A 22,138-nucleotide genomic window follows, 5' to 3' on the forward strand; every position below is an offset into this window, starting at 1 on the left:
TTTGAGTATGTACATGTTAGGCATGTTGTTTATCGCATATTGAAGCCTAGCTAATTGGTTTCTTACTATCAGCGCGTGTATGATGCTAAAGAAACCATCGGGTCTCCTGTGGTTATTGTAGAGATCCACAAACTCTGGTGTTACCACATCCTCGGTAGTCATGATAAACCTTTTCATCTTTGATTCAACCCACATGATCATAGACGTCAAGTCACATTATACATAACAACCGTCTAGTAAGAAATCATCTTTTGTCGACGACGTATAACACGTCGACGTACGGTACATCGACGAGGTCGACGACAGACACGTTTGTCGACGTACGGTACATCGACGAGGTCGACGACAGACACGTTTGTCGACGTACGGTACATCGACGAACGTCTATCGATAAGATGTCAACGAATTATATAGTCGACGTACAGTACATCGACGAACATTTCACGTCATCGATATCATCGACCGTGTACAACTATCGTTATAACATACGTCCGCTAGCGACAATTGTACATCGACGACGTACAGTACATCGACGACGTACAGTACATCGGCGAGTTTGAGTATGTACATGTTAGGCATGTTGTTTATCGCATATTGAAACCTAGCTAATTGGTTTCTTACTATCAGCGCGTGTATGATGCTAAAGAAAGCATCGGGTCTCCTGTGGTTATTGTAGAGATCCACAAACTCTGGTGTTACCACATCCTCGGTAGTCATGATAAACCTTTTCATCTTTGATTCAACCCACATGATCATAGACGTCAAGTCACATTATACATAACAACCGTCTAGTAAGAAATCATCTTTTGTCGACGACGTATAACACGTCGACGTACGGTACATCGACGAGGTCGACGACAGACACGTTTGTCGACGTACGGTACATCGACGAGGTCGACGACAGACACGTTTGTCGACGTACGGTACATCGACGAACGTCTATCGATAAGATGTCAACGAATTATATAGTCGACGTACAGTACATCGACGAACATTTCACGTCATAGATAGCATCGACCGTGTACAACTATCGTTATAACATACGTCCGCTAGCGACAATTGTACATCGACGACGTACAGTACATCGACGACGTACAGTACATCGGCGAGTTTGAGTATGTACATGTTAGGCATGTTGTTTATCGCATATTGAAACCTAGCTAATTGGTTTCTTACTATCAGCGCGTGTATGATGCTAAAGAAAGCATCGGGTCTCCTGTGGTTATTGTAGAGATCCACAAACTCTGGTGTTACCACATCCTCGGTAGTCATGATAAACCTTTTCATCTTTGATTCAACCCACATGATCATAGACGTCAAGTCACATTATACATAACCGTCTAGTAAGAAATCATCTTTTGTCGACGACGTATAACACGTCGACGTACGGTACATCGACGAGGTCGACGACAGACACGTTTGTCGACGTACGGTACATCGACGAACGTCTATCGATAAGATGTCAACGAATTAGATAGTCGACGTACAGTACATCGACGAACATTTCACGTCATCGATATCATCGACCGTGTACAACTATCGTTATAACATAGTACGTCCGCTAGCAACAATTGTACATCGACGACGTACAGTACATCGACGACGTACAGTACATCGGCGAGTTTGAGTATGTACATGTTAGGCATGTTGTTTATCGCATATTGAAACCTAGCTAATTGGTTTCTTACTATCAGCGACAGTTATGCCGACATTGATGTTTTAATTTTGTATTTGTTGGCTTGTAGTTGATGGTGTTATTATACCGAATGTGTTTGTGTATGAATAAAAGGTTGAACGGGAAAAAAAACGTGATGCCGACATTTGTTAAATTGGGGGACACCAACTCATATTCAAGATTCAAGAGTTTTTTATTCGCCATGTTTGAGCGTGCCAAACAAGGAATTTGACTTCGGTAAATCACACCCTCTGTTCAACATTTAGGTGACTAACAACACTCAGGACATGTGAAAAATGGCAAATATTCTCAAACATCCCCTGATCTTAAACTCCCAAAAGGGCAAGGAAAAACTCAAAACTCCAGCTAGGGGAAATGAGAAACCTTGAGAAGAGACCACAGATGGGAAGGTCCCTCTTCCAGGATGACCAGGCTGCAATGGATGCAGAGAGGACACATAGTACAAACAGTGTAGACAAATTCAAAAAAGGTGTGGAGAGCAGGATGTTATTGCACAGTAATGACTCTGAGACTCAAAGAGTGGTGTGAGTTCATCAGAGCAACAGCCTGGGGGAAGAAGCTGTCTCTGTGTCTGCTGGTTTTGGCGTACCGAGCTCTATAACGCCGTCCGGAGGGGAGTAGTTCAAACAGACTGCAACCTGGGTGAGAAGGGTCTGTAGAGATGTTCCTTGCACGTTTCCTGGTCCTGGACAGGTACAAGTCTTGGATAGATGGGAGGTTGATTCCACTGATCTTTTCTGCAGTCCTGATTGTCCGTTGCAGTCTGTGCTTGTCTTGTTTGGAGGCCGATCCAAACCAGACAGTGATGGAGGTGCAGAGGACAGACTGGATGATGGCAGTGTAGAAGGTCTTCAGAAGCTCTCGCGGCAGGTTGAACTTCTTTAGCTGTCTCAGGAAGTACAGCCTCTGCTGGGCTTTCTTCCGGACAGAGTCTATGTGGCCGGTCCATTTCAGGTCCCGAGAGATTGTGGTTCCCAGGAACTTGAAGGTGTCTGTGGAGAGAATAGTATTCCTGCGGATAGTGAGGGGTAAAAGTGGTGAAGGGTCACGCCTGAAGTCCACTGTCATCTCCACGGTCTTGAGCGGGTTCAGCTCCAGGTGGTTTTGGCTGCACCAGTGGACCAGCCGCTCCACCTCTTGTCTGTACGCAGTCTCATCACCGTCCTGGATCAGTCCGATGAGAGTGGTGTCGTCTGCATAGTTCAGGAGCTTCACAGGAGAGTCATCTGAGGAGAAATCATTGGTGTAGAGAGAGAAGAGCAGTGGGGAGAGGACGCACCCCTGAGGGGCTCCAGTATTGGTGGTCCGGGTGTCAGATGTGATGTCCCCCAGCCTCACACGCTGTCTCCTGTTGGTCAGGAAGCTGGTGATCCACTGACAGGTGGAGGCAGGCACCGCAAGCTGGATGAGCTTCTGTTGGAGGATGTCAGGAGCGATGGTGTTGAACGCCGAGCTGAAGTCCACGAACAGGATCCTGGCGTACATTCCTGGGGTGTCCAGGTGGTGCAGGATGTAGTGCAGTCCCATGTTGACCGCATCATCCACTGACCTGTTTGCCCGGTAGGCAAACTGGAGGGGGTCAAGCAGGGGGCCCGTGACATCCTTCAGGTGGTTCAGCACTAACCTCTCAAAAGATTTCATGAACACAGATGTCAGTGCGACAGGTCTATAGTCATTCAAACCTGTGATGGCGGGCTTCTTGGCCACTGGAACGATGGTGGAGCTCTTGAAGCACGAGGGCACCTCATACAGCTCCAGAGAACGGTTGAAGATCCGTGCAAAGGTGGGCGCCAGCTGCTCAGCGCAGACTTTCAAGCAGGAAGGTGACACGCCGTCTGGGCCCGGTGCATTCCTGGTCTTTTGTTTCCGGAACATCTGGCGCACTTCCTCCTTGCGGATCTGGAGTGCGGGCGCGGCCTCTGCAAGAGAGAGAGTGGGTGACAACGATGATAGAGGTGTGGACAGAGCAGTTGTGGGGAGAGGTGAGTATGTAGATTGTGCTGCAGGAAGTCCCGTTGTGTGGGAGGACTGATCAAACCTGCAGTAGAACCTGTTTAGCTGGTTAGCAAGCCTTGGGCTCTCCACAGGACGGGGGGTTCGTTTCTTGTAGCCCGTGATGCTCTGCAGACCTTTCCACACTGTTGAGGGATCAGGATTGGCAGAGAGGTGTCTCTTCAGGCTCTCCCCGTAACACCTCCTGGCTTTCCTGACCTCTCGGTTCAGTGTGTTTCTGGTCTGCTTGAACAGGTCGCGGTCGCCGCTCCTGTAGGCCTCCTCCTTGACTTTGCGCAGCCTCCTGAGGTTCGGTGTTGTCAAACGCGCACTTTTTATTAAAGTGTCACCGGCTTCCCATCAAAGGGTTCGATAAGCCGGGGTGAAGGGACTCGTCCGTATCTAACCACCCGAGTTAAATTAATTCTACCAGAATCAATCTTATTTCTATATGACGCCAATCCCTCTCAAGTCATCCGACGCCCGAGCCGAGTAACTCAATTCGAGGCGAGTCGTCGAAATGACCGCGCCATAATGATGGCTCCCTTCGGTTGTTTGATGCTTGTGTTATGTTACGGATATTTTTAGATGTCTTTGTTAAGACCTCAACGATTCGTTAATTTACTAGAGCGCCCTCGCCCTAGCTGAGCTCAAGATAACTACTTTGAACCAGATCTGACAATTCCTGATGTTAAGGATTAAAGCTGTCTTCACTTTAAAAAGAATTGAACGGATTTAAAGAATGACTATGATAGGGAAATAAAGACATTTTAAAGTTGTAATTACCGCATATAAAACCATGCTCAACATAGTTAATACGAAATAATCGATACCGAATTAAGGCTTAAGAAGAGATTTAATGAATAAGCAAGAAAAATAATTACAAGTCGAAAAAACAAAATAACAAGACTCACCCACTCAGAACAAAAGAGGAGACTAAAGGTCTAAAATCCTATTTGGTTGAACAAGTCGAGTGATCGGCTCTCCTTTGTTCCAAAATCCGAATTCTGTTTAAAAAAGAGAAAAGGTCTGGCCGTGACGAGCATAGCCAAAAAAGTAAAATTGGCGTCTTCCCCTTCCTGCCCGGAGCGGCTGTCTCCTCTGCCTTCCTCGAAGCTTAAAATTTGACAAAGTCCAAGTTGAAGACTCTGGAAATTCATCTTAGTAGATTTTGGTTCAATCTCAAAAAGAATGAAAAATCCATCTTCGTTCTTTTACTCCGGGCAGCGTCACGGCCATCGCCCTGACCAGGAAGAAGCGCGCCCGCTCTGTGTCCGGGCAACATATTTATAGGCTTCTGGCATTACCTCATCGTAATATGTAGGTGCACCACTGGTTGTCTTGGCAACCTTGCTTCAAGCAGCAACAACTGCGCCTGACCGCAGTCCGTCACCGGATGCAGATGTTTCCTGTTTTGCTCGTTCTTTCTTTCACTATTAGCCCTTAATGTCTCCTCTGAACTTAATACATTCAGGTATGGATGGAACACCAGTGTTAAATACAGGTTGGACAAAACATTGCAACATGAATCACATATATCTTGTCTAATAAAGATCAATTTCAACACATAATAGTACTTAACACAATAATGGGTTCCTCCAACTTAAACACATATATTGATATTGCTCAAGCTGTTACATCTTAAAATTATGGCATAGCAAACTCATATTCCAAAATTGTGCGTTGCTATGTGTTTGAACAGGTCGTGTCCTCCCAACTGCTAACAATTTAATTTATTAGATTTGTTAATTTCCATCAGGTCACCCCTATGTCAAGCTTTAACAAAATCTCCTGCTGAAATTTTGAACTACTACATGTTTTGGGATAGCCAATGTGCCTGGGCCAAATTCAATACCTAATTTTACACCATCTCGTACCACCATGCCACTTGACAGTGTAAACCAAGGTTTGTCGTTGTTGTACGTGCAGAAGGTCTTAGTCTGCACACACAGATCCTCACAAAAACTGATGTATGATGTGACAGTGTCAGTGAGTTCATGCAGGTCTGAAGTTGCAGCTTCGAAAACTCCCCAGTCAGTGCAGTCAAAGCAGGCTTGGAGGTCCTGCCTTGACTCCACTGTCCACTTCCTCACAGTCCTCACCACAGGCTTAGAAGTTTTTAGTTTCTACCTGTAGGCCGGGATCAGATGAACTAGACAGTGGTCCGAGAGTCCTAAAGCTGCACAAGCCACAGAGTGGTATGCATCCTTAATCACGGTGTAGCAGTGGTCCAGAGTCTGTGCCCCTCTGGTGGGACACGTTACGTGTTGTCTGTATCTGGGGAGTTCGTGTGCGAGGTTTGCCCTGTTAAGATCACCCAGAACAATGATTAGTGAATTTGGTAGAAGTTTCTCCATGTCTGTTACCTGGTCAGCCAGCATCTGCGTGGCTTCACTCGCACGTGCGTGTGGTGGAATGTAAACAGCCGCCATGACGATCGAGGAGAACTCCTGTGGTGAATAGAACGGCCGACAGTTTATGAAAAGTGTTTCTAGGAGAGGGCTGCAAAACTCTTTCAACACCGTGACATCAGTACACCAACGTTCATTAATGTAGAAACAGAGACCACCTCCCTTTGATTTTCCGGAGAGCTCCGCGCTGCGATCTGCCCGCGTTAGCCGAAACCCCGCTAACTCCACGGCGTGGTGGGGGGTTCGTTCGCTGAGCCACGTTTCAACAAAGCACAGCGCGGCGGATCTGCTGAAGTCCGTGTTCCTTGAAGTGAGGAGCAGCAGTTCGTCCATCTTGTTCGCCGGGGAGCGGACATTCGCCAGATGAATTGACGGTAGGGCAGAACGGAACCCTCTCTGCCTCAGCTTTACGAGGGCTCCGGCTCGTTTACCGCGCCGTCGTCGTCGCGCTAGCTTGTATAGCACCGCCGCTCCGGCTAGAATCTCCGACAAACAGTCTGAATCAGAGAGAACAGGAGAGAAAATACCAGAAGAAGTTTAACAGCGCTTCTCTGGTAAAAGTGATCCGGGATGGACAGCAGAGGACACAGAAAACACACAAAATAAGACAAAGAAACAGAGAGCGACTCACCGTGGCTGCCATCCGCGGCGCCATCATGATGTGCCAGCTTGTGACTAGGGGCTTCCAGACTTCACAATCCTGCCCCCGTTGCCACTTACTGGTCGCCACAGGACTTTAATCCGGGATGTAAGGTGAATTCCCTGAAAAAGACGCCTGTGCGTGACTTTGTTTAAAGTGGGGAGACTGGTGCACAGACAGTCACCACACTGTCCTTGACAGATCGGGGTCAGAGTCCAGTGGCAAGGAGAACAAGACGACTGGTGACCCTTTTCTGCTGCTGCCTTCATCCGCCTTCCCAGCCGTTGTGACGCCACCCCTTAGGTCAGCCATCATCCTCCGCCTGGTCCACCGTTGAGGTCTTCACTATTTACCCATAGCTGGAGCTGTTTACCCACAGTGGTTGATGGGCAGTAGGGCGTGTCCACACACCGGTGGGCCTACATGCCACATCTCTGGGGCCCACTGCTGCTCCGAGATCCTGCACAACTTAGCCTGGGACCACAAGGTGCCAGTTGCCGTGTGTGGCCACGAGGAGGCGTGTGCAAGTCTTGGCAATGGGGAGGCTGTGTACCGGCTGAGGAGGCTTATACACTCGGCTCCTCTTTTCACCCCCGGAAACTGAGGGCTAGCCGGTGGCGGTAGCTGAAAGCAGAAAAGTGGCAAGCAGAGGCAGCATGCAGCATGCACAAACTACAGGCACTACGACTCCAACACTACTGCACTGACGCATCACACGCCCTGTGTGCTGATGGAACACACACACACACACACACACACACACACACACACACACACACACACACACACACACACACACACACACACACAGGGCAGTGACACTCCAATACACATAGATACCAAATGGTCAGGTGAAGCTTTCCCGCCTTTTCCGGACAGTATAAAACCTTCTGACCTGGAGATGGGGGGTGTTGTTACATCTGCTGAAGTGCCATGTGCAATGACCGCCATTAAACAACCCAAGATCTTGCCAATAAAGAACCAACCGTTACTCCACATCTTACTTTTCCTGACCCAACAACAGACATCATCAACAACATGCAACAGCCGTTGGTGGAATCGAACCCGCACTTTCCTAACTGTGAAGCGGACGTGCTAACCAGTGTACCACCGAGCCGCCAAAGAGTATGAATATTACTATGTTGAGTCAAATACAAGCCAGATTACAGATTTAAAACCACCCTTCGACGAGGATGGGAATCCATGCGTGCAGAGCACAGCGGATTATCAATCCATCGCCTTAAACTCTCGGCCACCTCGTCGTGGACAACTTGTGTTGACACATCACATTATTTACGTTGTGCCAAGATACTTTGGATGTGAAGATAATGAAAATCCGGCGAGGATGTGATATGAAATGATGAGTGGAGAGCACAATGGGGTAGCAACACATCGCCTGAATATCTCAGCCACCGCATCTCATGCATGTTGTATGGGCGACATGATATGGTATGTACGGTGTGGTATAAGCCGCAAGGTAATATGATACGATACTTTAGATGTGAAACGAAGAAGAGGTAAGCCACAAAAGAAGTGACACTGTCAACAAAGAAAAACGTTTTTTCAATGTTGTCTCACCCCAAATCTTTGGGATTATCGGATCTGCGCAGTTGGATAATTCCACCAACATTTTAACATCAACATTCTTTCATGGTCTGCCTGGGTGTCCTGGCTGAAGATCCTAAAGGTTTTGAATTCATTTTATGCTTCCGCATATAAGCCATGATCGTATAGTGATAAGTACTCTGCGTTGTGGCCGCAGCTCGTTCGAATCATTTTTGCAAAAATGTTACACACAAACGTAGCGGGAACAACCTATTCTGGGGCAATGGACGCAATGGATAATGCATCTGAGTACGGAACCGAAGATTTTAGGTTCGATTCCTGGCTAGTTTATAGGCCATTTTTTGGTCAACATTAGCTATGTGCACTTGAATCCTATGCGCTGAAGTGACTCACAGACACTGTCAACAAAGAAGTTTTTCCAATGTTGTCTCATCGCAAGTCTTTGGGATCATTGGATCTGCGCAGTCTGATAGTTCCACCACCATTTTAACATCAACATTCTTTCATGGTATGCCTGTGTTAGAGTGGTGCTCACTCTAACTTATTTTGCAAGAACCACACGGGAGACAGTATGCCCTTTTAAACACCTGCAGGTGGAGAGTCATTCGTCGCTGTGCATACAGCGATGATCGAATGAGGTCTGACTCTGGCCTCTTGCAAGAGCATTTTTATTAAGAGAAACAGGGTGGGGGTGAGAGTGGACTGGATGGAGAGAAAGCCCTTGACCTCTAGTCAAAGCATAGCAGGGGGTGTTTTACGACGTTGTGTAGGATGGGACAAGCTAGGTTATTTACATTACATTCCAACATAAGCATAAAACTAATCTAGCTAGGTTATTTATTACAGATTATATTCCAACATAATCATACGATCAAGATAATCTGGAAGAATCCTGACAGCCTGGGTGTCCTGGCTGAAGATCCTAAGGAAAAGACCCTAAAACTCATTGTATGCTATTGCATAATCGTATAGCGTTGTGGCCGCAGCATCCCCGGAACGAATCTGGGTCATGGCGTAATTAAATTACCTTGCTGAATTTGTCCGTTGTTCACTGTTGCCAAACAGCCTTCTGTTAAACACAAGATTCCAGACATTACGTCCACCTATGTTTTAATATCAACTTTATTTCATAAAGTTTTTCCTAATTCATCTTGGTGAAACTCCCTCAGGCATTCCTATCTTTTTTAGGCCTGGCTGCCACGAGGCAGCGATTGACATACAATTATGACCCTGAAAGGATACGCGCAAACTGGCTATGATATTTATCAAAATTCATTAATCACCGAAATGCAGTACTCAGGTCCATGTCATATTCGCTACCAATCGGAATGTAACGGCGTCAGCTAATTTGATACGGGGCTCGTTGGTCGAGGGGAATGATTCTCGCTTAGGGTGCGAGAGGTCTCGGGTTCAACTATCGAATGAGGCCTACTTTGAAACAGCTGGCTCCTGTTCTCTGCCATTTTCGACAGGCCAATGTCACATGCGCATCATTTACAGGCTGCATTTGTGTGACACGTGATATGAATTTAGACACAGCTAAGAACTACCAAATGGAATGTATCAGAGTCAGCATGGTTCCATCTAAAGTGAGGGAAAGAAGCCAGTTTTCACCCAGTCTCAAATCAGGTACCACAACATAATTGCAGCGCAAAATCGTTTTAATGTGTCATGGACTTTTCATAGGAACCAACAATGGCAAGAAATAGTAGAAGAAGCTGTTTCCACCCAGTCTCGAACTGGGGATCTTTCACGTGTTAGGCCAGGGGCCGGCAACCCAAAATGTTCAAAAAGCCATGTTGTCCCCCCCCCCCAAAAAAAACATACCTGTCTAGAGCGGCAAAAATCTAAAAACTTTTTATAAGGCAATATAGACTGTCAATACATGACCTGTATGCCTACTATTAAATTAATTAACTAGGCTACAAATACAAAGCAACAAAGCGACGCAAGACGTTGCCCCTGGATAGCCGGCAGACTTTGTTGTGCAGCAGGAGATCGGCATATTCGCTCGCTCTCAACTTCATCTAGCAATTCACGGAACTGGTGGTGGTTTAATGCTTTTGCGATTATTTTCTTCACAATTTGGATGACAAGGTTCATTACCTCCATACACTCTGGTGGGAATGTTTACGCACACAACGCCTCTTCGTGCACTATGCAATGGAATGCAAGCAAATTTCGATCCAATGCTTTCTGTCGTAAAGTCACAAACTTTTGCGACCCTCTCAAACTCGGTGTGCCGTCTGTAGCGTCTGAAATCAGGTGGCCAGTGTGTATCGCTGTCATTTAAACACTGCAGCACAGCCTCGCAGATGTCCTCCCCCCGTTTTTGGCCTTTTAGTGGTATCAATTTCTTCTTGCGGCCCATTAGAGTTCACGTACCTGCATAGCAGAGCTGTCTGTTCGATATCGGTCACGTCACACGACTCATCACAGGCAATTGAGAAAGCTGGAGCTGAATTGATGTCCTTGATACATGAGTATCATGAACTCATGCCCTTCTTAACATCTAAGGCCCCATCCCTGAAGATGAGAGGCCAAGTGTACTCAGCCTGCGTCAGAAGTGGTATGACGTACGGAAGTGAGGCATGGGCCCTGAAAACAGAACACAAAGACAAACTAAACAGAGCAGAAATTATGTGTGGTGTGTCAATGAGGGAAGAAAAGACCAGTGCAGAGCTGAGAAAGAAGATGGGAGTGGAGGCCATAGTGGATGTGGTGAGGAGAGGGAGACTGCGATGGTACGGACATGTAGTGAGGAAGGACGAGAACGACTGGGTGAAGAAAGTTATGTCGTATAACGTAGAGGGAACAAGACCCAGTGGCCGACCTAAAAAGACCTGGCAGACGACCGTGGCAGCCGACATGAAGGCGCTCGCCATCAACCACGAGATGGCCATGGACCGTTCCCGGTGGAAGAAAGCCATATCGAGAATCCAGTCCAACCCAGCGGCGACTGGAAAGCGGACTTTAAACCGATGATGATGACGATGATGATGATTTGCTGATTGGTAATATTGTTTGCCATTCAAATTACCATTTCGTTCACTGATTTTGCTGAGAGAGGCAGGTCTTTAATTTTTGGAATGATCTCGGTTTTGTTTTTGAAGTCCGAAAATAGGCACTCTGATATTTTAACGAATGAATCCTTCATGTACTCGCCATCGGTGAATGGTTTTCCGCGCTTTATTATCTCCCGGGCTGCAACAAAACTTGCAGCAGTAGTAGAGTTTGGAGATGCAATGTATTTCTTGAAACAGTTTTTTCGTTCCTCAAATTGCACCTTTCCTCTCAGTTCCAACTGGGTGATCGGCAGCAAATTTAGCATGCTTTAGCTGAAAATGTCACTCCAAATTGCTCTTTTTGTTATATTTGACAACTTCTCATTGCAAATCAAACATTCAGGCAATCCTTCAGCATTGGTAATGAAAGCAAATAGTTGAGTCCATTCTTTCTTTAACCCTCTGTTCTTATCAGCAATCTTTCTCTTTTTGCCTTTAGAATCATGGCCCGTCACTCAAACACCTGTTTGTTTACAACTCGCCTGTGCTGTGTCGCTTGCTATGACGCAATTTTGCGCCATTCTGAAATTTAGTATTTTTAATATATTCACAACTACATACATTTTCTACAGAATAAGAATGTTTGTGTCATGATTACCATCTAAAAACCATATTTAAAAAAAACAACAACAACATCTATTTCCATTTTCACGCATTTTTGCAAGAGCTCCAGGGAGCAGCTAGGATTGTGCTAAAGAGCTGCATGAGGCTCTGGAGCCGCGGGTTGCCGACCCCTGAACTAGCTCCATTTAATCTAAGGTGCATGTCATATGGGCTATCAATTGCAATGAAACGGCTTGAGTTAATTGACCTTGAGTCTCTTTCGTCTGCTATTTTGATTCTCATCATACATAAAACATCACTTAAATCTGCCATCATGTGTTATCCATTGCACCACTCGCCCTACAACACTGTATTGACTGTAAACTTGTGTGGAAAACTGTCATTGTCCAAAGGAAGGCTGTTTAGCAACAGTGACCAGCAGACAAATTCAACAAGGTAATTTGATTATGCCATAACCCGGATTCGAATCGAACCAAAAAACGAACCGAAAGGAACCAATCAGATGGCCCGAATCCATGCACGGTGGATGGCGGTGGTGGTAAACAGTGATATTTGAGAAGTGAAATGAAGTTTATAGGATTTGCAGACAGTGTGGAATCATTATTTCAACAAAAGTAGGCAGGTGCATACATTTGGGCACCCCAAGAGAAAAATGACATAAATATTACATATTTAGTAGATCCTCCTTTTACAGAAATAACAGCCTCTAAACCAGGGGTCCTGAACCCGGAATCGGTCAAACTAGGGGTTCGGTGAGTCGGTCTCAGGGGTTCAGCAGAGCCTCTACTGGGGAGGTCCGAACACACCTGATTTATAAATTCGTGACAACGCATATCTGAACTGGTCTCGCAAAGGCAACAGCAGAAGTCACACTGATTTGCTGGTATGTCATTTGACGTGAATTTATGCATTGTGTTGGTTTTATTCTTTGAACAAGGTGATGTTCATGCACGGCTCATTTTGTGTGCCAGTAAAAAACATCTATGTCTTGAATTTGAAAAAAATATATACATTTTTTTCACTAACGAGGGGTTCGTTGATTGCGCATATGAAACTGGTGGGATTCGGTACCTCCAACAAGGTTAAGAACCACTGCTCTAAACACTTCCTATAGCTTCCAATGAGAGTGTGGATTCTGGTTGAAGGAATATTGGACCATTCTTCTTGACAAATCGTTAACTCCAATAAACTTCATTTCACTTCTCAAATATCACTGTGTCTGTCTGCTATATGATATATTTAACTGAAATTGCTGATCCGAACAGCCAAGGATTTATAAAGAAAATGTTGAAATTGATTAGGGGTGCCCAAACTTTTGCATACGACTGTATAGAGGCTTTGCAGCTGACGTCATCAAGCTACCCACATTAGCTTGGCGGCCATCTTGGCGGTCAACTTTTCAGTGCCGGTCAACGACTCACACACGCTTTCTTGTTATATCTGCTGCTATTTGAGCTTAAAAATGCCGGATACCTGCTGTGCTGTTGGATGTAGCAATAGACGAGGCGATAAACCAAATCTTAGCTTCTATAGATTTCCGGCGAACATGAAAAAACGTGATAAATGGATCGCGGATATTCGTCGTGAACGATGGAAACCTACGATTTACACAAGGATATGCAATGAGGACTTCATATCAGGTATGTAAACAAACTATTCACCCCTGATTTGTTTCACAAAATGTGAAATAATACAATATGGGATGATACAAATATGATTGTTGAAAATGCTGGGTGCATTTTTAGAAAGGCAGCAAGAGCAGCAAGGCAGGGAATGGGATGATTTCTTCAGTTCACCCCCCCGTTTTTATTTTGTGTTTATTTTTTCATGATGCTTCATCTGATTGGCTTGAAAACGTTATCAATGTAAATATTGAACTTCATATTGGAATTGAACAATTAATTCTCGAGTGAATGCATTAGGAAATTTCCCAAAAAATTATGAACCTTGTGAAACAATTTTTTTTTTAATGTAGCATTTTTTAACAAGAGGGTTTTTGTTACTTCATTTGGCACAAGGTAAAATCTACATTGGTAAAGTTTTCAAGCCATTGGCACAAGGTTAAAATTTTTATTGGTTAATCTGCCATATCAGACCATCATGCACAAAACCTGCTGTAAAATACTTGTAGGCATCCAGACACTTGTATGCCTTAAGGTCCTTTTCAGTGTACGGAGATGGTGAATCGACGAGGTAATTATAAATATCTGGATATGAGAGTTCAGGCAGGTCGGCTGTTGCAAAATGCTCGGGCGATTTTAGCATGTTTCTCGGTAAAAGGTACGGATCCGTTGTGCCAACAAGGTTCAACTTCTCTCTGTAACGTTTCTTGGATTCTTCATCCAAATGCCCAACTTCGTTGGATAGCAAACCAGCCATAATTCGGATGAAATCGGTGAAAATGTAGCGCAGAAATCAAACAATCTATACAAACACGTAGGAACGAGCTGACGAGTTGACCGCCAAGATGGCGGCATAACACAAAATCACGTGATAAAACCACGTGACTGCAAAGCCTCTATACAACACCTACACACTGATCCGTTGGCAACAGTCTCTCACCCGGTCGTGAACGAGAAGTTGCGTCACTTATTCGTTCGTGAACGGGAAATTACGTCACTGACTCGTAGAGTCCCTCCTCCATCTAACGCTCGCTGGCGCTGCTGATTGGTCGTTCGCGAAGATTCACGAGTGAGTGACAGACAGCATTGCCGCTGTTAGGAAAATGTATATATATATGTTATCATGCGTTCTCTAATCGATGCTTTACCGCAATATTACTGCAATATATGCTTGCTGTTTGGCCTTGCTGTTTTTATGATGTACCACAGAAGAGAGAGGTTACAGCTGGGTCCGACAGGTCGCAGCGGACAACTCAGCAAAATGAAGACATCTACCAAGACAGTTCCTTTTAACAAAGACCCTTTTGATCTGATCAACAACATGCCTCATCGCTATCTCGCACCCCCCAATGAACCTGCAAGTGATCACTCATGTTTCCTGATTTCATCACAGACACAAAGAATGGTTGCTGATCACTCATACTCCTCATCACACTGTTCCTTTTTTAATATGTAACACCTTGTGATTTTTCTGCTTACGAGACAAAGCCCACGTTCTATTCCCCTCCCCTTTAGGGGCTTTATCTCATTTTGTGGGTAGGGCAAATCCAAATAAAAAGCGCAGGAGTGCATACAGATATTTAGTGTAGTGAGATTGTTGTAAGCGATCTGTACTGCACTCCTCGCGAGAAAAGAACTAATATTCCGTCTCACTTGTGGTTTGTTTGCTGATGCTCTTCTCTTAATAGTTATTCAGTCAGTGAATTAAACCTGACAGAAATTGGGGGCTCGTTCCGGGGTCTCGACACACCTGGCGGTTCCAGCGGACTCTTCGACGCAGGCGAAAATCCTCGGCCGAGGTAAACAAAAGCCCTTTGACGGGACTGTCTCGATCAGTCCGGCTGGACACCGGGAGGGTTGACGAGATCTTCCGAGGAGGAGAATCAGCAGACCGTGAGTAGGAATATTAATTCTACTGAAAAGGAATGAATGAGCTGTGACAAGAGGTCACTTGAAACGAGCAGTGACAAGAAGTCACTTAAAGACCTTGGGAATTCTAGACCCTGTCAAGTGCAATTAGAAACAGTTAAATTCCGCAGGGGCGGTGTGGAGCCCCCTAACTTTTTACGTTAGTTAAATTCCGCAGTTGGAGTGCGGACTCCTCTGTTATTAAAAAACGCGCGTGGTGTGATTGTGTATGGTTTGACTGAGAGTGATCTCATTAGAGCGCTACTCTATATAAACACACAGGATTGTAAACAGTGGCTTTGTGTGGATGCAGAGGCAAGAACTCTCCGCTCCCTTCGGGGAGGTGAAAGGAGACTTACCACACATCGAATTTTTAACCACTGTCCTGTGAATAAAGTTGGTTTTAGGACACTGTAGGTGCCATTCAAACTACCAACTCCAAAATTTAGAAAAATAAACCATGGGAAACTTAAATAGTAAGCGAAAGTCCCTACCCCGACATGAACTAAAATGCAAAGATTGGAAAATAAATGGAAAAGAATTACAAATAGCTTTTAAAAGTAAAATAAAGAATAAATCTGACAAGTAAGACGAGCAAAAAGGTGTTCTTAGTGGGATCTATGTGGTCTTATACGTATGTTGTGCGTCATCCTTTTGTGTTGGTGTGTGCGTGTGTGTGTGTGCGTGTGCGCGCAGAGGATCCTCATGAATGAGTGTGTGTATGTGTGCGCGAGTGAGATGTGTGTCCTATGGAAGACATCAGTAATGGAGAATGTTCAGGAAGCTGTTTAGGAATAATAGGAAAATTGAGAAGTAGGCGATAATGTGTTTAAGTTGGTTGGAGAAATTGAGATGAGCAGTGTGTGGCAGAAAGTGACTAGAACGGTGGCTTGATAGGACGAGAATAAGAGACAGCAAATGTTGTGTAGAAGACAGTGAAAGATGTTGAATGTGAACATGACGAAGGGCGCAACAGCAAAGCTGGCCTGCCCTTTGAGAGGGCGGGACTGATAAGCGTGCCTGCGATTGCGCGTAGTCGCGGGGCGGGGCTGTGCGCTTGGGCCTTTGCTATGCTTGTGTGGGCGGTGGGCCGGCATCATGGTTGTTGCAGGAAATGGCCAGCCTGTGACCAATCAACATTGATGCTGCGCCCCCCTCGCACGAGGGGTGCTATGGCTGCGGGCGAAGCAGGGAAAGTGTGAGTTTCTCAGAGAATGTCTGAATATTTGAAGCAGGGTGATGCTTAAGGAAGATGTGACAATATTTGCTTGAAGGATAAAAGGCACTGATGAGAAAAAAGTATAACCAAAACGTCAGAACAGAGGATGACGTTTGCGCAGCGTTGTTTGTTGGTATTGTTTGTGAGCTGTGTCTCTGCTGTTTTTGTGTTGTCTGTGTGCTGTCAGTGTTATGTGTTAAAATTGGCTAATGTAGGTGCACAAAGGAATTTGGAAGACTGTAGTCTATCTGATTTGCACCACAAAACAGAAGCAATTTTGTAAAAATAAGAAGAAAAGAAAGGCAAGCAATTTTTCTTGTGGGCAGAAACTGGTCCACACTGCATTAATGCCTAGCCCTGATGAAACAAAATTTGAGAGATGGAAAGAACTTGCTTTCTGGAATTGGATAAAGCAAAATTATTAAATAACAACATTTCAAAGCTATATTTAGAAGAAATAGTCGATTGGTTGTGTCAAGACTACACAAGTTTTTACATTTGAGAATAAGAGAATGATTGAGTTAGTTAAAGTTAAGAAACGACAACAATTGACTATTATATTAATTTACTGGCGGTTATTTTGTTGGTTTTTATCTTTTATTTTGATTGGTTTGACACCTTAGGGGAGGAAAGATTAAGATGTGGAACACCGGTTGAGACAACCGGTTACACATGCAGAACGTGTGCACTGGGACACATTTTAAAAGGTGTGTCAAATTAAATGATGATGAAATCATGTGACAATGTCTAATCATTTGCTAGCTGAGTCGCTCCCCTTTCGGGGAAGCCATCCATTTACTTGCTAAGCTAGTTGTGGAAGCAGTAGCTATATGCACGTGCGCAGTGCACACACACGAGACTGATAAGGTGTCAAGGGGTAACAAGCTTGCAGATAGAACCGCAAAACTGCAGCGCAGAAGACAGTTCAAATTGTACATACACAAGAAGCAGATTAAGTTACTGACACATTTTTAAAGATGTAAAGCGACAAAGTCCATAGACTGAAATTCAATTATGGACGAAAAGAGGGGCAAGGGTGGAGAATGGTATCTATAAATGACCAGAAGACTGACCTATCCTACAAAAAACCTATATAAATGGGCAGCAATATTGAGCCATGATGTGTGTCACATGGCTCAAGAGGAGGGATAGTGGGGCAGTTCATTCAGCTTTATACAACATGTGGATTTGATTCATATTCAAAACATTTTCAAAACAAAATTTTTTTGTAGAGTTTGTTTAACATGTGCTAAACACAATCCACAGGGTTATACTGCCTGGTCATAATAGATACATTCTCAAAATGGTTTGAATTGGCTTCAACAAAAACACTGAATGCCTTAACAGTGGCAAAAAAAAGTTATGTAAAGAAATAATACCGAGATATGGGATTTCAGAAATTAATTCTCATGACAGGACTGGTATAAAGTGTGAAAATGTGCATGGAAAAAACTGGAAGATCATGGACAAAATGTTTAGACCTGGTCAAACTGTTCATAAATATTACAATTACTGTGGGTTTAACCCCGTATGAAAAATTGTTTGGGCGACAATATAGATTACCATGTTTTAAAACCAAGTGGGATACTAAGGATGATTCAAATTTGGCATTTACATTTTATATTTATAATTAATATTTTAAAGGCAAAAAGAACAAAGCACGTTCTCATTAAGAGCATTGAAAACGAAACACTGGTGTTCTTCCAACGGGGAAGGGCCACATTGAATATTGATAATTACATCAACTGCCATTAAAATAGCAGAAAGGTCAGTTGAGGTGGTCCTAGCAAATTACAAAAGGGTAATTTCTTTTGAGGTAACGTTCAATCGGAAAAAGTGACCCAAAGAAAGCCTTACCTCTTAGAGAAATGCCGGGAACAAGAAAATGGAACAATGACGTTATTGCATGTAAGGTGGCTATCTTTGTTGCCATTTTGTTAACTTCAGCAATATGGTATTTGTGGGAACTAAGTCATAATGAGTAGGGGAGAGATGAGTGAACAACTTATATTGATCACTCCCAAAAAACAATGCTGCATTGTAGCAATTTAAAAAGATCAATTTGACCTTAGCAGGATGATCTGCTGTGTCGGATCTGGACTGCCATGAAAATATGATGTTTATATGTGTACTTTGTCAACAACCGCTGTAGATGTTAAAGAATGATGTGATATCTAAAATTAATGTGGATATTTTGTTTCAGGTAACTATAAGAGTTCCTGAAAAAACGAAACAATTGATTGCTAATGGCAAAACAAGCTGTAAAGACAAGAAGCAAAAATTGAATATGTCATATGTATGGATTTGCGACCGATTCTTTATGTTGTATCGTTGCCATTGACCATAGATTGTGTGAATATCCATTGAAAAAAGAAAAAAGAAGCCATTGCTTTCAGAGAATGTAGTCAAGCTAAATTGTATATGTATCAACATGCCAAGATCTGGGAAAAAGCTGGAAAAACAAACAAACAAAATGTCTTTAAATTGAGAGGCGACGATGATCTGACTGAAATTGATGTAATCAGAGTCCCCAGAGGAGTTCCTGATTAATAAGAATTAATTGACCAAATTGTAGCAGGATGGGAGTCTTCCATTTGCTGGTGGTGTACGATGAACAAGAACGTCGACATGATAAATTACAACCATTGCAACATGCAGAAATTGGGCAAAGGACACAAGCGGGACTTGAGGCAGTGCACGAACAGCTAGCCACGCCTTCCCTAATGTCACACCAGAACCGCAATGCTCTTGTTATGTTGTTGTCTGAGAAAGGAAGGGTCTGCGCAATGTTCAGGGAACAATGCCGCACCTTCATCCAGAATGACACTGCCCCTGATGGGAGCCTGACGAAGGCGATTGCAAGCTTGCAATCCCTCAAAACGAGGATGAAAGAGCACAACAAGTGGATGACTGCTTTTGGGAAGTATAAAGCCCTTGTGTCCTCAATTACTGCTATACTCACCTTGTGTGGTTGTTGTTGTATTCCATGTCTCCGTGCTCTGTTTAATCGTCTCATCACTACAGCAATATCGCCCATGGAAGACAAGATGGCCGGGGTATGCCTAATGTCTGAACGCCAGCATGTTGATGATAACGATGATGATGATGGAATTTTTGCACTTGGGTTTACAGACTTCTTACCAGATCTGGGTGTTTCCGAATGATAATATCGCAACGTTTATCCTTTCTTGGAGTAAACTTATTTGTGCTCATACTTGTGATCTTACGGCTGAAAATCTTTTTGAAGTGGCCGCTTTTAGGTGATAAGATGGTCTCTGAGAACTTATGATAAACAGGAGGGAATTGTTAGGAAAATGTATATATATATGTTATCATGCGTTCTCTAATCGATGCTTTACCGCAATATTACTGCAATATATGCTTGCTGTTTGGCCTTGCTGTTTTTATGATGTACCACAGAAGAGAGAGGTTACAGCTGGGTCCGACAGGTCGCAGCGGACAACTCAGCAAAATGAAGACATCTACCAAGACAGTTCCTTTTAACAAAGACCCTTTTGATCTGATCAACAACATGCCTCATCGCTATCTCGCACCCCCCAATGAACCTGCAAGTGATCACTCATGTTTCCTGATTTCATCACAGACACAAAGAATGGTTGCTGATCACTCATACTCCTCATCACACTGTTCCTTTTTTAATATGTAACACCTTGTGATTTTTCTGCTTACGAGACAAAGCCCACGTTCTATTCCCCTCCCCTTTAGGGGCTTTATCTCATTTTGTGGGTAGGGCAAATCCAAATAAAAAGCGCAGGAGTGCATACAGATATTTAGTGTAGTGAGATTGTTGTAAGCGATCTGTACTGCACTCCTCGCGAGAAAAGAACTAATATTCCGTCTCACTTGTGGTTTGTTTGCTGATGCTCTTCTCTTAATAGTTATTCAGTCAGTGAATTAAACCTGACAGCCGCTATGCCATTGCCAGCCGACACACTTTATGCCGACGTTGATGTTTTAATTTTGTATTTGTTGGCTTGTAGTTGATGGTATTATATCGAATGTGTTTGTGTTTGAATAAAAGGTTGAACATTTGTTAATTTAAGCAGTTAAGCAAATGTCTGATTTTTATGTTTTGATTGGCGAATATAAAAACAAGAAATAAAACACCAGAAAAGTTATAACACAAATGTTCATTAAAATAATAATAATAATAATAATAATAATAATAATAAAAGTACGTCTCAAACCAGCAATCTAATGTGAAACTGCAGTCGATATATTAGATAACAATATTTAGGCATATATATGCATTCACGTTATTTAAAACCTACTATAAGTCAATCGTAAATCTACATTCTGGCTTGCACAGTTCACGTCAGGAGACGCAACATATTCACTGACTGATCCGTTGATGCACAGGAAGGCAGTTCACTCATTGACTCGTTCGCGAATGGGAAAGCCAGGATTCGTTCCCTCACTGATCCGTTCTCGCGGTGAACTGGAAATGCCAAATACTCAGTGAGTGATTCACTCAGTGAATGATTCACTCAGTGAGTGATTCACTCAGTGAGTCATTCACTCATTCGTTCACTCACAGATTCGTTCGTTGGTGAACGGGAAATGCAATTCACGACTCGTTCGTGAACGGGAAGTTACGTCACTGACTCGTAAAGTCCCTCCTCCATCGAACTTTCGCTGGCGCTGCTGATTGGTCTTCGTGAGTGAGTGACAGACAGCATTGCTGCTCTGCCATTGCCAGCCGACACACGTTATGCCGACATTGATGTTTTAATTTTGTATTTGTTGGCTTGTAGTTGATGGTGTTATTATACCGAATGTGTTTGAATAAAAGGTTGAAAAAAACCCGTTATGCCGACATTTGTTATTTTGGGGGGCACCAACTCATATAACAAGGTAAAACACATATACATATTGTCATATAAAGCTGTTAACCAAATGTCTGATTTTTATGTTTTAATAGGCGAATATAAAAACAAGGAATAAAACACTAGACAAGTTTTAACAAGGTTGACCTTCTGACCACGTGGTGCAGGGACAACAACCTCCTGCTGAACGTCAACAAGACCAAGGAGATTGTTTGTTCACTTCCAGAAGGGTCACACCCAACACCTGCCGCTGACCATCGACGGTGCTGTGGTGGAGAGAGTGAGCAGCACCAGGTTCCTGGGGGTGCACATCAGTGAGGATCTCTCCTGGTCCACCAACACCGCATCACTGGCGAAGAAAGCTCAGCGCCGCCTGTACTTCCTGCGGAAACTCAGGCGAGCAAGTGCTCCTCCGGCCGTCATGACTACATTCTACCGTGGCACCATTGAGAGCGTCCTCTCCAGTTGTATCGCTGTTTGCGGTGGTAGCTGCACTGAATACAACATGAAGGCCCTGCAGCGCATAGTGAACACGGCTGGTAAGATTATTGGTGCTTCACCCCCCTCCCTGATGGACATTTACACCTCCCATCTCACCCGCAAGGCGA

The 22,138-nt window shown here is 44.1% G+C and overlaps 1 long non-coding RNA gene across 1 annotated transcript; it reads left to right on the plus strand.

Annotated features, from left to right (window-relative positions):
- Window positions 1-14,740: 14,740 nt before the first annotated feature.
- LOC119134989 lies at window positions 14,741-20,335 on the plus strand. The gene is made up of 3 exons (XR_005100465.1): window positions 14,741-14,961; window positions 17,362-17,366; window positions 20,257-20,335. It is a non-coding gene; the product is annotated as an uncharacterized LOC119134989 (long non-coding RNA).
- Window positions 20,336-22,138: the final 1,803 nt, after the last annotated feature.

This window comes from Syngnathus acus, chromosome 15, assembly GCF_901709675.1.
Source record: "Syngnathus acus chromosome 15, fSynAcu1.2, whole genome shotgun sequence".
Lineage (NCBI taxonomy): Eukaryota > Metazoa > Chordata > Actinopteri > Syngnathiformes > Syngnathidae > Syngnathus > Syngnathus acus.